General features: G+C 42.8%; 1 pseudogene; it reads left to right on the top strand.

Annotated features, from left to right (window-relative positions):
• The first annotated feature begins 398 nt into the window (after positions 1-398).
• Positions 399-10694, top strand: LOC111972062 (zinc finger protein 782-like; annotated as a pseudogene).
• Positions 10695-16035: the final 5341 nt, after the last annotated feature.

The following is a 16035-nucleotide window of genomic DNA, read 5'->3' as shown; positions in this document are numbered from 1 at the left end:
GTGTGGAAGCTAGTGATGACCTTTTGTCGCAGATGCCGCACGTGATTAAAACAGAACAGCTAGATGGCAAATCAACGTGCATTATTTAAAAATGCCTAAAATAGAGTTGAGGAGTTCTCAGCAAAAGATTAACAGCTGCTGCTGATGAGATATTTGGGGTCGTTGAAAAAACGGTAGCAGAGTATCAGGAGGAAGTTGTCCGTCTACAGAGGCTGCTCGACATTGTTCTTCAACCTGAGATAAACCTACACAGAGCATGTTTCTTACTCGTTAATATAACTTAACCAATCTTCCTTTTATAGGACAGAGAAATGCCATGTTGCACTCCAGTCCAGCAGGTGGCTATAGCGCAACATGTAATAACTTGAACGTGCACTAACAGTGGAGTTTTTTTTTAAAGTAGAGCCCGGATTCTGTTGATGACGCACGGACAGGGATAACAACTAAAATAAAAACACAGCTAGCTAATCAACTTGAATTATCAAAGAATGTCTCAAATACAGTTGTTGAGGGTTTTTCTGAACGATAGATTAACAGCTGCTGCTGAGGAGATATTTGGGGTCGTTGAAAAAACGGTAGCAGAGTATCAGGAGGAAGTTGTCCGTCTACAGAGGCTGCTCGACATTGTTCTTCAACCTGAGATAAACCTACATAGAGCAGGTAGGCTAACTCGGGGGTTCCCAAAACTTTTTTTGCGCCGGGGACCCCTTTTGTTGTAGAAAATTCATCAGGCACATCCTCGAATATCAGAACACAACTCCTACTTCAGAGTGCGATGAAAATAGCATAAAAGTTGCAGTTTAACAGAGTCGTTCCATGTTGTTTGAACAAGCCACGACGATCTCTGATCGTTCTGAAGTCGTTTATGTAGTTAGAAACAGATAAAATTAACATTCATACAACAATATTTTGTTTACATTTTATTTGATCTCAGAAATTAAGCTAATGGATTGTACCCAAATTGGCCATTTTCCTTTATACAGGATTGATATAATATCCATTAAACAGGGTTTGGGAGTAGTGAACTACACTGAACAAAAATATAAACAACGTGAGCTGAAAAAAAAGATTCCAGAAATGTTCCATTCTCGCAAATTTTGTGCATACATTTGTTTACATCCCTGTTTGTGAGCATTTCTCCTTTGCCAAGATAATCCATCCAACTGACAGGTGTGGCATATCAAGAAGCTGATTAAACAGCATGATCAGTACACAGGTGCACCTTGTGTGGGGCACAATAAAAAGCCACTCTAAAATGTGCAGTTTTGTCACACAACACTACACATTTTTGAGGGAGTGCGCAATTGGCATGATGACGGCAGGAATGTCCACCGGAGCTGTTTACAGAAAATGTAATGTTCATTTCTCTACCATAATCCGCCTCCAACGTTGTTTTTGAGAATTTGGCAGTACGTCCAATCGGCCTCACAACCGCAGACCACATGTAAGGCGTTGTGTAGGCGAGCTGTTTGCTGGCATCAACGTTGTGAACAGAGTGCCCCGTGGTGGTGGAGTTATGGTGTGGGCAGGCATAAGCTACGAACAACATTTGAATGCAAAGAGATACTGTGACGAGATCCTGAGGCCCATTGTCGTGCCATTCATCCACCTCCATCACCTCACAGCATGATAATGCACAGCCCCATGTCGCAAGGATCTGTACACAACTCCTGAAAGCTGAAAATGTCCCAGTTGTTCCATGGCCTGCATACTCACCAGACATGTTACCCATTGAGCATGTTTGGAATGCTCTGGATCGACGTGTACGACAGCGTGTTCCAGTTCCCACCAAAATCCAGAAACATCGCACAGCCATTGAAGAGGAATGAGACAACATTCCACAGGCCACAATCAACAGCCAGATCAACTACATGTGAAGGAGATGTGTCACGCTGCATGAGGCAAATGGTGGTCACATCAGATACTGACTGGTTTTCTGATCCACGCCCCTACCTTTTTTTTTAAAGGTATCTGTGACCAACATATGCATATTTGTGTTCCCAGTCATGTGAAGAAATCCATAGATTAGAGCCTAATGAATTTATTTAAATGGACTTGGTGACTATTTGGTGAAATGGTGACTATTTAAAAGGACGTTCTACTCCAAAATGAATGGGGGGAAAATGATGCTGACACCATCTAAAATATAATTTCCACCTCCAGAAATGAGCCCAATAAGATATTGGTAAAAATGATGTATTATTTTAACCTGTTGGACCATGCATGGTCCATATTATCAGGTATGCTATTAGCTAGCTTTCGAAAACTATGCAGTTTTCAGCGACTGACTCATGCAAACTACCACCCCGACGTATTTTAACATTTAAAACATGTCAATAATCATTGCTTGCAATACTGCTTTTGAAACAAATGGCCTTTATCTTTAATCAGCGAAAAATAATCGTAATTTTTATTTTATTTTTTAGCACAGATTCATACAGCTATGTGTGCTTCGATCTGATGAAGCTACACTTCCGCTACATTACCCAAGTTACACTAACACACAGAAAGAAAAGGTCCTTATGCTTCCAAAACAGTACCGCAAGCAACAGCTGTTAATGTTCAGATTGGGCATCAGGGCTATTTAAAAAAAACTCCCCCGTACAGAAGTCACCGTCGCCCAATGACTCTTATGTGTAATGTAATGGAACTGAGAGTCATGATCAAGGGCTAGCTATAAGCATCATCACCTGTAGCCCAACTGATGCAGAATATTGGCTATCAATAAATAGGCAATCCCATGTTTCAGCCTATCGCCATTTACCCTATTGCCTTCAAACTCAACTCTGGACCTCGAAGCCAGTTCCACTGCGTTTTTTCATTGTTCCCCTCTAAATCAGGGATTGATTTAGACCTGGGACACCAGGTGGGTGCAGTTAATTATCAGGTAGAAGAGAGAACCAGCAGGCTCCGGACCTCATAGGGAAAGAGTTGAATAACCCTGCATTATTGGTCTAATCATTAGCCAGATCCCAAATGGGATATTTTAACTGACTATTCAGCAAAAAACATGTGTAACGGATGTGAAATGGCTATCTAGTTAGCGGTGGTGCATGCTAATAGCCTTTCAATCGGTGACGTCACTTGCTCTGAGACCTTGAAGTAGTGGTTCCCCTTGCTCTGCAAGGGCCGCGGCCTTTGTGGAGCGATGGGTACGATGCTCGTGGGTGACTTGTTGATGTGTGCAGAGGGTCCCTGGTTCGCGCCCGGGTCGGGCGAGGGGACGGACGTAAAGTTAAACTGTTACATTGATGCTGTTGACCCGGATAACTGGTTTCTGCGAAAAAGGAGGAGGTCGAAAGGGGGGTGAATGTAACCGATGTGAAATGGCTAGCTAGTTAGCGGTGGTGCGCGCTAATAGCCTTTCAAACGGTGACGTCACTCGCTTTGAGACCTTGAAGTAGTGGTTCCCCTTGCTCTGCAAGGGCCGCGGCCTTTGTGGAGCGATGGGTAATGATGCTTCGTGGGTGTTAGTTGTTGATGTGTGCAGAGGGTCCCTGGTTCGCGCCCGGGTCGGGGCGAGGGGACGGACTAAAGTAAAACTGTTACACATGCATAAACAGTGAATGGGGCGGCAGGTAGCCTATAGGTTAGAACGTTGGGCCAGTAACCGAAAGGTTGCTGGATCGAATCCCCGAGCTGACAAGGTAGAGATCTATCGTTCTGCCCCTAAGCAAGGCAGTTAACCCACTGTTTCCCGGGCACCGAAGACATGGATGTCGATTTAAGGCAGCCCCCCACAACTCTCTGATTCAGAGGGAAGACACATTTCAGTTGAATACACAACTGACTAGGTCCCCTTTCCCCGGAGTATAATAAGGCCTGTTAGGGTAACTTGGGTTAAACCGCCACCCAGGGTAACTTTACTTATCACAGAAACAGTCCCCCCCCCCCCCCCCAACACTTCCCTGGTTGCCACTACTCTTGCTCAACTAAAAATGTAATGTCTCATCACAATTTAAGTCACTCACAAAACACTATTTTGAGGTAGGGTGGTGTTTTACCCCAAGTTACCCGTGTTACATTCAGCGCCACTCTCCCATTTGCACTCACAGGGAATTGCTGAGCAGTAACTTGCTTAACCATGCTGCTGCTAAAACCTCTGGGTTTAAAATGGTGCAGTCCGCACATATTTAGCAGTTGAAAAATAAATAAAGTAGCAATGGAAAGCTGGAATCCCCCTACGATTGCAAGAATTGTTGCGCATTGTTTGCTTGTCAGAAGCATGTTTCCCTCCCTATTCCACTTGTAACTTGAGTGCACTTTGAGAGCAACATTTCTCTCGCATAGAACAACAACAACCCGACTAGTTAAAAACAAACTATTCTGCTATATGGGGTTGTCTGATGTTTCTAGTCATTAGTTATTAAAAAGTAAACATGGACTGTTCTAGCATCTTCAAAGTGCATCTCGGCAGAATGTTTTTTTTTTCATGTTCCGTAGTTTTGGGACTGTGGCAACAATGATTTTGCCGTGGCGCAGCGTCACGTGGCGCAGCGTCACGGCTAGATGACTGCAGCAAAAAAACTGCTGTTAACATTTGACCCCAAATTGATCTCTTCTTACAGTCTATGACATTTCAGATTTACATATGATAATGTTTTCCAAAGTAGTTTGGATGTACTTTAAGTAACTTTAGTAAACTATATTTTTCTTAAGGGTAGCTTTAGTGCTGCTTAACTTCTTCCAGTGTGAAGTATTTGGTAGCTTGGTAAACTATCTTTTCAGAGTAGCTTCCCCAACACTGTCAATAAATATAGTACGCAACATCTGATTTGGACCATAATTCTTCCCAGGGTTAATTAATAAAATGGTCAAAAGCCACCCATGATCCCCCACACCAATCCCACTCCAACCACCAGTACAAAGTATCACTTCTCTATGTTTGACAAGTAGTGAATCTGATTTATATTTTCTTCCCCAGTTCAGAGAAAATAGCCATTGACGTTGCTTCCCGTATTTACAATAAATTGTGAAAGTACCAGGTTTTGCCTCCTAGATGCCGCTGTTTTTACTATTGCCACACTATTTTATGAATGTTGTTGGTCTCTTGTGTTTATTACATTTATCATAACATTTGCTTTGCAACATTGAGTAGAAAACCAGTAGCTTTTGCTCATTATGAAAATAACTTATGGTCATCCTCACAACAAGCCAAACCTGTCCTTCATGAAAGTAATTCAGTTTGTCCATCTCTAGGCCAGGGTTTCCCAAACTGAGCACTACACAGCCGACAAAGGCAAAAAACAAAATGTGCACCTAGGTGGGGCCCCAGGACTGAGTTTGGGAAACCCATCTCTAGACAACCTAATGCTTAAACCAAACTATCCTTGAATACTGCAACAAATGGCAGCTCCCGGAGGAAGAAACCATTCTGTAAGCCGCAGCTCCATAATACTTGTGAGACATAGAACTGACACTGTATACTAGTTGTTTGGGTGGGACTGGCGTGGGGTGTGAGGGATCCATGGGTGGCTTTTGATCATTTTATTGGATTCCTCATGTCTTACTCATTGTTAGATGGAACTATATTTATTGAAGATTAAATCAACACTATAAATTAAAAGGGCCAATTAGATCAAATTATACTTCAAAATAATGTTTCAGGAATGCAAATATCTGTTTCAGTAACACTTTATTTGGATAGTCCATCTGTAGTTGAAATGTTACTGATGGACTATCCAACTGTCTATTAACCTTAACTTTAACCCTTAACCTAAACCTTATTCTAATCCTAACTGTTTAGGATTACAGTTTTTTTTAATATTTGACTAGTACAAGTTAATTATTGCAGGCGTACCAGACAAGAGGTAGGTCTACATGTCATTGAGTTTTCTGTTTTATCCTTTCTCCTTTCCTCCAGACCTCCAGCAGCGTACTCTCTCTGTCTCTGTCTCTGAAGAGGAGGTTCCCCCTGAGCAGCAGCAGTGTGAGCAGGAGTGGAGCCCCAGTGTAGGACAGGAGGACCCAGAGCCCATACAGATTAAAGAGGAACAGGAGGAACTCAGGACCAGTCAGGAGGAACAGCCGCTTAAAGGGCTTGAGGCAGAGACCATAGAGTTCATATTCAATCCTGTCTGTGTGAAAAGTGACTGTGATGAGGACCCAACTCAGCCCTCACATCTCTATCAAGCCCAAAAGGAAGGCAACGGAGAGAGAGACACTCTACCTAGTACTAAAACTGAAAWGATCAAAACAGAACCTGATGGAGACATCTATGTAGAATCAGAACCAACCAGTGTCTCTCAGCCTTTCTCTGCTGTAAATCCAGACTGTTCGTCAGCTCAGAGTGAAAACAGTCAAAGTGTCAGTGGTATGGAGACTGGAGGACCTCAATCAGGTTTTAAGTCAGTCAAATCAAAGAGAACAAAGATGATAAAAGGACAAAGCTCCTGTGTCAAGAAATCTACACAGTTGACCCTCCTGAAATCACCCACTCAAAGTCATGATACTCCCTGTTGTTGTAAGGTGTGTGACAAGTCTTTTCATCACATGGGTTCATTACTTAAACACGTGAAAACTCATAGAAAGGATAAAGAAGGTATTTGTGGTGTGTGTGGAAAATGTATGGAGTTCACAGAAAGTATGAAAGATCACCTCCAAACCCACATTGCAGCTAGATTTTGTTGTGATGTTTGTAGTAAATGGTTCAGCACAAACAGTAAACTGACAGTGCACATGAGGAGCCACACAGGGGAGAAACCTTTTTCCTGCCCTGTTTGTGGTACATGCTTCATGCAGAATGGAGGTCTGAAAATACACATGAGAATCCACACAGGGGAAAAGCCATATCGTTGTTATTGTTGTGGACAAGGATTCAGCACTGGCAGTGCTATGAAAAGGCACATTAGGATTCACACAGGGGAGAAGCCATTTTGCTGCCCTGATTGTGGCAAATCATTCACTCGTAAGGGACATCTAAAAATACACATGATGACCCACACAGGGGAGAAACCACATAGCTGTCCTGATTGTGGAAAAGGGTTCAGCATTGCCAGTAATCTGTCAGTGCACATGAGGAGGATTCACACAGGAGAGAAAAGTCAAAGGATTCAGCACTGGCACCAATCTGAAAGTGCACATGAGGAATCACAGGGGAGAGACCATACTGATGTCCCTATAGTAGAAGATTAATTTTCCAATCGGGTACATTGAAAAGCAATAGGCACCATCTATGGCCACCAGACTATATCCAGCTGATCTGTCATTAAACCATCAATATGCATTAAAATCACCCGCACAGCTGATCTCAATCGCAACCATCGTTGGCCACCGATTTACCGCTCCTTAACGCAGATGTCAGCTTATCTTTTAGTCCTGATTGCAACCAACATTTTTCAAGATGATTTTGCCCAATGGCGGGTATTATCATCGTAACAATATAGTCAATTTAAAATTGCAGGATTAAGGGACATTTATCTATTTGACAATATTTCCGTACAACTGATTTCCTCGTTTACCAAGGCAAATCTACAATGCAATGTAGCTTACCCTACACATTTTATGAATTGAAAAAATCATGATGTAGGAGTATTTATTTGTTTCCAATTGATGTAATCAATTAATGGTTTTACTTGTCTTAATAGAATATGACTATTTCTGACTAGGCGGGGGAAATATATATTCCTTAAAGGGGACATTTTTTACAACCAAAACTCTATTTTTGGTGTAAATAGCATGTTATAGAAATTATTGCAACCAATAGAATGTTATGTACAGTACCAGTCAAAAGTTTGGACACAGCTACTCATTCAAGGGTTTTTCTTTATTTTTACTTTTTCCCACATTGTAGAATAATATTGAAGACATCAAAACTATGAAATAACACATATACAATCATGTAGTTACCAAAAAAGTGTTTAACAAATCAAAATATATTTTAGATTCTTCAAAGTAGCCACCCTTTGCGTTGATGACAGCTTTGCATACTCTTTGCATTCTCTCAACCAACTTCATGAGGAATTATTTTCCAACAGTCTGGAAGGCGTTCCCACATGCTGGCTGCTTTTCCTTCGCTCTGCGGTCCAACTCATCCCAAACCATCTCAAGTTGATGTTGAGATGTGTCTGTTACTTGAACGTGAAGCATTTATTTGGGCTGCCATTTCTGAGGCTGGTAACTTTAACTGATTTTCTGCACTCTGGGTCTTCCTTTCCTGTGGCAGTCCTCGTGAGAGCCAGTTTCATCATAGTGCTTCATGGTTTTTGCGATTGCACTTGAAGAACCTTTCAAAGTTCTTGACATTTTCCGGATTGACTGACCTTCATGACTAAAATTAATGATAGACTGTCGTTTCTCGTTGCTTATTTGAGCTGTTCTTGCCATAATATGGACTTGGTCTTTTACCAAATAGGGCTTTCCTCTGTATACCCCCCTACCTTGTCACAACACAATTGATTGGCTCAACTGTTTCCACAAATTAACTTTTAACAAGGCACACCTGTTAATTGAAATGCATTCCAGGTGACTACCTCATGACGCTGGTTTAGGGAATGGCAAGAGTGTGCAAAGCTGTCATCAAGGCAAAGAGTGGCTACTTTGAAGAATCTCAAATATAAAATATTTTGATTGTTTAACACTTTTTTTGGTTACTACATGATTCCATGTGTGTTATTTCATAGTCTTGATGTCTTCACTGTTATTCTACAATGTAGAAAATAGTACAAATTAACAAAAACCCTGGAATGAGCAGGTGTGTCAACTTTTGACTGGTACTGTATATGGGGGATACAACCATCCTAGTACTACAGATTCTGCTGCGAAGAAACAGAATCATTTGATCACTTGTTTTGGTACTGCACATATGTATATAGCTTGTTTTTGGTCGCAGGTTCAGGAATGGCTGAAGAATTGCAAGTTAACCGCAAAAACCACTGCTGGTTGACTTGAAAAGCCATAGTCAATTGATCAATAATATAGTAGTACTTTTAGTAAAAATATTAATCTTTAATATACAATCTGTAGAAACTATGAGAATAGAAAGGTACGGAACTTTTGTGAAACCTTACAGCACAGTTGAAAAATATGGCAATTAGAAATTAGAACTGGATGGTTTTCAGGGATTGATAGGAGGGGTTGAGGGTAACTGAAGGGTGGGGCTAAAAACAAACAAAAAAAGATAACTAATGTAAAATATACCGTGTCATAAAATGTATATAGTATGTATAAGCTGTAAGTAGAAGTATTGTAGTCAATTATTTTACTCCAATTAGGGGAGGGGTGGTAGGATTAGGGTAAAATAATAAAGGCAACAAAAAAAAAATATATAAATATATATAGGGGATTGGAAATGATGCAGACAATTACATTGATAGAATCCACAATCTATCTGCAATATTAAAGCTGATCTACCCACAAAAAAAATTCAGATTTAATCAACAAATACAATAGTTCGTTTAAAATAGGTTACGGGTACAAGACTGTACATATGTCTGTTGGCAAAATCACTACATATCCCATCGAGCCAAGCAGGGAGAGGCCGCCGGTTGTCACCTTTCCAAGACCACTCAGAAATTTCAAAGTAACCCTACGCTAATGACGCAGGTGGATCTCCAAACTGAACTTGTATCCGTGGTGTCTTTCTTTCATGATTATATAACTGGCAAAGGAGTTTTAAAGTTGAGGGTAAAATATTTTTGTAGTTTTGCAATGAGGACATAAACGAGCATTGTTCAGCTAGTTTAGCCGGGTAAAACAAGCTCGGGACAGGATCTAGCTAATTCAGGAGACCGATTGAAGTTTGTATGCTCTATCAGGAGCTGGCTGTGGAAAGTTTGATTAAACAATTCAGAGACTGAAATGAATACGCCAGATTACAAATATTTAAGGAGAGCGAATCGATATACAATCCTGAAATCAGCTGTAGTTGTCAATAGTATAACAACGCTTAAAACTATGTTTGAGTGAATCCAGAAATGAATGATGGAATCTTCCGGACAAGGTACATGATGACCTCACCACGCTATTAAGACACTTTATGTTGGTGTTTCCTTTATTTTGGCTGTTACCTGTATGTCCTCCCTTTTGTACATAAAAATTGTTTTATTTGTCGATGTCTTGTCAATATGTTTTCCACATTACATATGTTTTGATGTTGCTAAAGGGAAATTACATGGTAACGGAATAATGCTGAGACACTTTTAAAATGTATACCAAACAAAAACCATTGATTTCAAAGTTTAACAAACCATTTTCTATGCACAATGACTATTTTTAACAATTTCCACAAAGTTTTACAAAAACACATTTACAGGAAGAACTGTGCCGGTACAAAGTTTGATAACAATTAAACTGAGGGAGATTTTACCTTAATGTGTTACCAAACTTTGCACAGTTTTTACAGTAAATTATATATTTGAAATGTTCAAATTAGTCATTGTGCATAGTTGTACGGTTTGTTAAAATGTTTAATCAATGTCTCTTGTTTGGCATACATTTTAAAGTGGAAATCATTCTCAGCATAAAATATTAGTTACTCTGCTTATGTTTCCACAGGATCTGAACAATTCCTATCGTGTTTGTTGTTACCTCTGAGCTTGATGCCAATATCCACTCTGAGGAAAAATCTATTTTTTATCTATCAAGTGTTCCCATTCATATAAATGAACCTTCTGAAACATATGTTTCATCTAGGAATGTATATATTTAATCTGCCTTTGTATAACAGAATAAATGTTGATAACGCATGTTTATTGTGAGGTGTCTTTACCTGCACATTTATTTTTCCTCTGGGTTCATTGCACTTATTTCAGAATATTTAGGCAAGTTAGCTGGCTAACTCATTGATTCTGCTTTGTAGTATACCCCTCAGGCCGACTGTCCGAGTCCGACAGTAAACGAACTTAATAATGAATTACACATGTCTAACACCTACAAATTCAGAGAGAGAGAGAGAGAGATTCTACAGCAGCAAAGTGCAGTGATAAAATGGGAAAAGTTATACTGTCACAAAATATGGAGAAATAAGTGTTCAGTACGACAGTAATCAAACATTTTACATTACGTTTGTACATTTTAGTCATTTAGTCGACACTCTTAACTAGAGCTATCAGCAAAGTCAGTGCTTGTAGGAAAAGACAAGTGCAAAGGGGTGGGGGAACTAAGAAATCTTATTTTAGAAGAGGTAGGGTTTCAGATGTTTTCAGAAGATGGGCCATGGTCAGCGGGTCGGACACCAGGAGCTCTGCACAGGAATATGCGCAAATAGCTTATTGCACAAAGAAGAAAGGAATAATATAAATACAAAGAATGTGTTTTCATTAAAGGAATCACCCTGAAAGTAGTCTATGGAGCAGGAGAAACTGTAATCACTTATTCAGTTTTCTTTAAACAGCCATTGAACTACAGCTAACTTTAGCCACCGCTAGCTAAAAATCTATGGAAGAGATGGGGCCATGTGAGCATGTTGTTTTTTTAAATGTCCAAATCACCTTTAAGTAACATGCTCACATGCCCCCATCACTTCCATTGATTTAGTTTGTTTTCAAAGAACAACAGAGCTAGATTGTTGAGACATACAGTCAGCATGCAAGATCGGATGGATGTTTGGATACGGCCTGTAGTGGAGAAGGGTCTCTCAACACTACAAGTCATAGGAGGGGTGATGATGGCCCTTAGTAGTCTATTGATGTTATGGAAAATGTCAGGGTTGCAGCTATCCAAAACTTCAATATGGGATGGGAACTGTCGACACGGTTGGCTAGCTATCTTCCAGAGTGAACAACAGTAGAAGACGGGAAAGAGGATACCCCTTTCGGACAATCTGAACCATACAAGCTTGCCGCTGAAAGGCCAACAACCTTCCTAAGGAGGGCTGGTTCCGAAAGAGATAAACGGCGAACAAAGGCACTCACACGTAAATACATTCATGATTTCTTATTCCAAACAGTAATCATATAGTAAAACTATATGATTACTGTGAGAATAGTTTTGAAAATGTATCGGCGATAAGTGTCTTTTTCTCTCTTTCCCTCTCGATGTCCTTGTGTAAAAGCCATATTGTGTCAGTCTGCTAGGAACCTTTGTCTCATGTAGTAAGTAGGTATGTTTATTCTGTGTTATTTAGTTAGCTAGTAAATAAATAATTAAACAAATTTGTGAAGTATGTACTGAATCATGAGGAAAGCTGGGGGTTTTGCAGAATCAAGAAGGTTACAATTGTTCAAAAATGATATAAGAGGTAATGATTAATAAGATGACTGTTTATTGATGTAATAGATGTATTGTCATGTTTTGTCTTTGATCATCATGTCTTGTCCCTGTGCTTCCCTCTGCTGGTCTTATTAGGTTCTTTCCCTCTTTCTATCCCTCTCTCTCCCCCTCCCTCTCTCCCTCTCTCGCTCTCTCTCTCTATCGTTCCGTTCCTGCTCCCAGCTGTTTCTCATTCTCCTAAACTACCTCATTTACTCTTTCACACCTGTCCCCTATTTTGCCCTCTGATTAGAGTCCCTATTTCTCCCTCTGTTTTCCGCTTCTGTCCTTGTCGATTCTTGTTTGATGTTTCTGTTCTGTGTCCTTGTTCCGCCCTGTCGTGTTTTTGCCTTCTCAGATGCTGCGTGTGAGCAGGTGTCTATGTCAGCTACGGCCTGTGCCTTCCTGAAGCGACCTGCAGTCTGTGGTCGCGTCTCCAGTCGTTCCCCTCTATCTGACGAGAGGATTTAGTTTCCTGTTTTTGGATTTACCTAGGATAATATCCAGGAGTATCATTGTTTGTTAAAGACTGGATAAAGACTCTGTTTCTATAGTCGCTTTTGGGTCCTCATTCACCAGCATAACAGAAGAATCCGACCAAGAATGGACCCAGCGACTACGATTCTCGCAACACTGCGTCGAGATCCAGGGAGCAATGCTCGGCAGACACGAGCAGGAATTGTCTGCTGCTCGTCATGCCGTTGAGACCCTGTCCGCTCAGGTCTCCGATCTCTCAGGACAGTTTCAGAGTCTTCGTTTCGTGCCACCAGCTACTTCCTGGTCTTCGAGTCTCCGGAACCTAGGGTTAATAACCCACCATGTTACTCTGGGCAGCCCACTGAGTGTCGCTCCTTTCTCACCCATGTGGATATTGTGTTCTCTCTCCAGCCCAACACATACTCAAGAGAGAGAGCTCGGATCGCTTACGTCATATCACTCTTACTGGTCGGGCTCGGGAGTGGGGCACAGCTATCTGGGAGGCAAGGGCTGAGTGTTCTAACGTTTATCAGAACTTTAAAGAGGATGATACGGGTTTTTGATCGTTCAGTTTTTGGAAGGAGGCTTCCAGGGCCCTGGCTTCCCTATGTCAAGGTGATCGATCCATAACGGATTACTCTATAGAGTTTCGCACTCTTGCTGCATCCAGTGACTGAACGAGCGCGGCGTTGCTGCGTCGTTTTCTGGAGGACTCCACGCTGAGGTTAAGGATGAGATTCTCTCCCGGGAGGTTCCTTCCAGCGTGGACTCTTTGATTGCACTCGCCATCCGCATAGAACGACGGTAGATCTTCGTACCGAGCTCGTGGAAGAGAGCTCGCGTTAACGGTGTTTCCCCTCTCCGCATCTCAACCATCTCCTCCCACCGGCTCAGAGACTGAGCCCATGCAGCTGGGAGGTATTCGCATCTCGACTAAGGAGAGGGAACGGAGATCACCAACCGCCTTTGCCTCTATTGCGGTTCTGCTGGACATTTTTCATGTCATGTCCAGTAAAAGCCAGAGCTCATCAGTAGCGGAGGGCTACTGGTGAGCGCTACTACTCAGGTCTCTCCATCAAGATCCTGTACTACCTTCGGTCCATCTACGCTGGACCGGTTCGGCTGCTTCCTGCAGTGCCTTGATAGACTCTGGGGCTGAGGTTTGTTTTATGGACGAAGCATGGGCTCGGAAACATGACATTCTCTCACAGACAGTAGGGAAGCCCACGCCCATGTTCGCCTTAGATGGTAGTCTTCTCCCCAGTATCAGATGTGAACACTACCTTTAACCCTCACAGTATCTGGTAACCACAGTGAGACCATTTCCTTTTTGATTTTTCGTTCACCTTTTACACCTGTTGTTTTGGGTCATCCCTGGCTAGTATGTCATAATCCTTCTATTAATTGGTCTAGTAATTCTATCCTATCCTGGAACGTTTCTTGTCATGTGAAGTGTTTAATGTCTGCTATCCCTCCTGAGTAGAGGGGACAAGAAGAACAGGAGAGAACCTGGTGATTTGACAGGAGTGCCGGAGGAATATCATGATCTGCGCACGGTCTTCAGTCGGTCCAGAGCCAGCTCTCTTCCTCCTCACCGGTCGTATGATGTTTGTATTGATCTCCTTCGGGAACCACTCCCCCTCGGGGTAGACTATACTCTCTGTCGGCTCCGAACGTAAGGCTCTCGAGGATTATCTGTCTGTTTCTCTCGACGCCGGTACCGTGGTGCCTTCTCCTCTCCCGCCGGAGCGGGGTTTTTCTTTGTAAGAAGAAGGACGGTACTCTGCGCCCCTGCGTGGATTATCGAGGGCTGAATGACATAACGGTTAAGAATCGTTATCCGCTTCCCTTTATGGTCAGCCTTCGAGATTTGCAGGGAGCCAGGTTCTTACTAAGTTGGACCTTCGTAACGCTTACCATCTCGTACGCATCAGAGAGGGGGACGAGTGGAAAACGGCGTTTAACACTCCGTTAGGGCATTTTGAATACCGGGTTCTGCCGTTCGGTCTCGCTAATGCTCCAGCTGTCTTTCAGGCATTAGTTAATGATGTACTGAGAGATATGCTGAACATCTTTGTTTTGTTTACCTTGACGATTCCTGATTCTTTCACCGTCACTCGAGATTCATGTTCAGCACGTTCGACGTGTACTCCAGCGCCTTTTAGAGAATTGTCTCTACGTGAAGGCTGAGAAGTGCGCTTTCATGTCTCCTCTGTCACATTTCTCGGTTCTGTATTTCCGCTGAAGGCATTCAGATGGATCCCGCTAAGGTCCAGGCTGTCAGCGATTGGCCCGTTCCTAAGTCACGTGTCGAGTTGCAGCGCTTTCTCGGTTTCGCTAATTTCTATCGCGTTTCATTCGTAATTTCGGTCAAGTGGCTGCCCCTCTCACAGCTCTGACTTCTGTCAAGACTTGCTTTAAGTGGTCCGGTTCCGCCCAGGGAGCTTTGATCTCCTCAGAAGCGTTTTACATCCGCCCCTATCCTTGTTACTCCTGACGTCACTAAACAATTCATTGTCGAGGTTGACGCTTCAGAGGTGGGCGTGGAGCCATTCTGTCTCAGCGCTTCCATTCTGACGATAAGGTCCATCCTTGCGCTTACTTTTTCATCGCCTGTCCGCCATCGGAACGCAACTATGATGTGGGTAACCGCGAACTGCTCGCCATCCGCTTAGCCATAGGCGAATGGCGACAGTGGTTGGAGGGGCGACCGTCCCTTTTGTCGTTTGGACTGACCATAAAGAACCTTGAGTACATCCGTTCTGCCAAACGACTTAATGCACGTCAAGCTCGTTGGGCGTTGTTTTTCGCTCGTTTCGAGTTCGTGATTTCTATCGCCCGGGAAATAAGAACACCAAGCCTGATGCCTTATCCCGTCTCTTTAGTTCTTCTGTGGCTTCTACCGACCCCGAGGGGATTCTCCCTGAAGGGCGTGTTGTCGGGTTGACTGTCTGGGGAATTGAGAGACAGGTAAAGCAAGCACTCACTCACACTGCGTCGCCGCGCACTTGTCTAGTAACCTTCTGTTCGTTCCTGTCTCTACTCGTCTGGCTGTTCTTCAGTGGCTCACTCTGCCAAGTTAGCTGGCCACCCCGGCGTTCGGGTACGCTTGCTTCTATTCGCCAGCGGTTTTGGTGCCTACTCAGGAGCGGGACACGCGCCGTTTCGTGGCTGCTTGTTCGGACTGCGCGCAGACTAAGTCAGGTAACTCTCCTCCTGCCGGTCGTCGTCAGACGCGCTTCCCATTCTTCTCGACCATGGTCCCACATCGCTTTAGACTTTATTCCCGGTCTGCTCGTCTGCGGGAAGACTGTGATTCTTACGGTTATCGATAGGTTCTCTAAGGCGGCACATTTCATTCCCCTCGCT

Source organism: Salvelinus sp. IW2-2015, linkage group LG13 (assembly GCF_002910315.2).
Source record: "Salvelinus sp. IW2-2015 linkage group LG13, ASM291031v2, whole genome shotgun sequence".
Taxonomy (NCBI): Eukaryota; Metazoa; Chordata; class Actinopteri; order Salmoniformes; family Salmonidae; genus Salvelinus; species Salvelinus sp. IW2-2015.
This window is presented reverse-complemented; position numbering and strand designations above follow the sequence as displayed.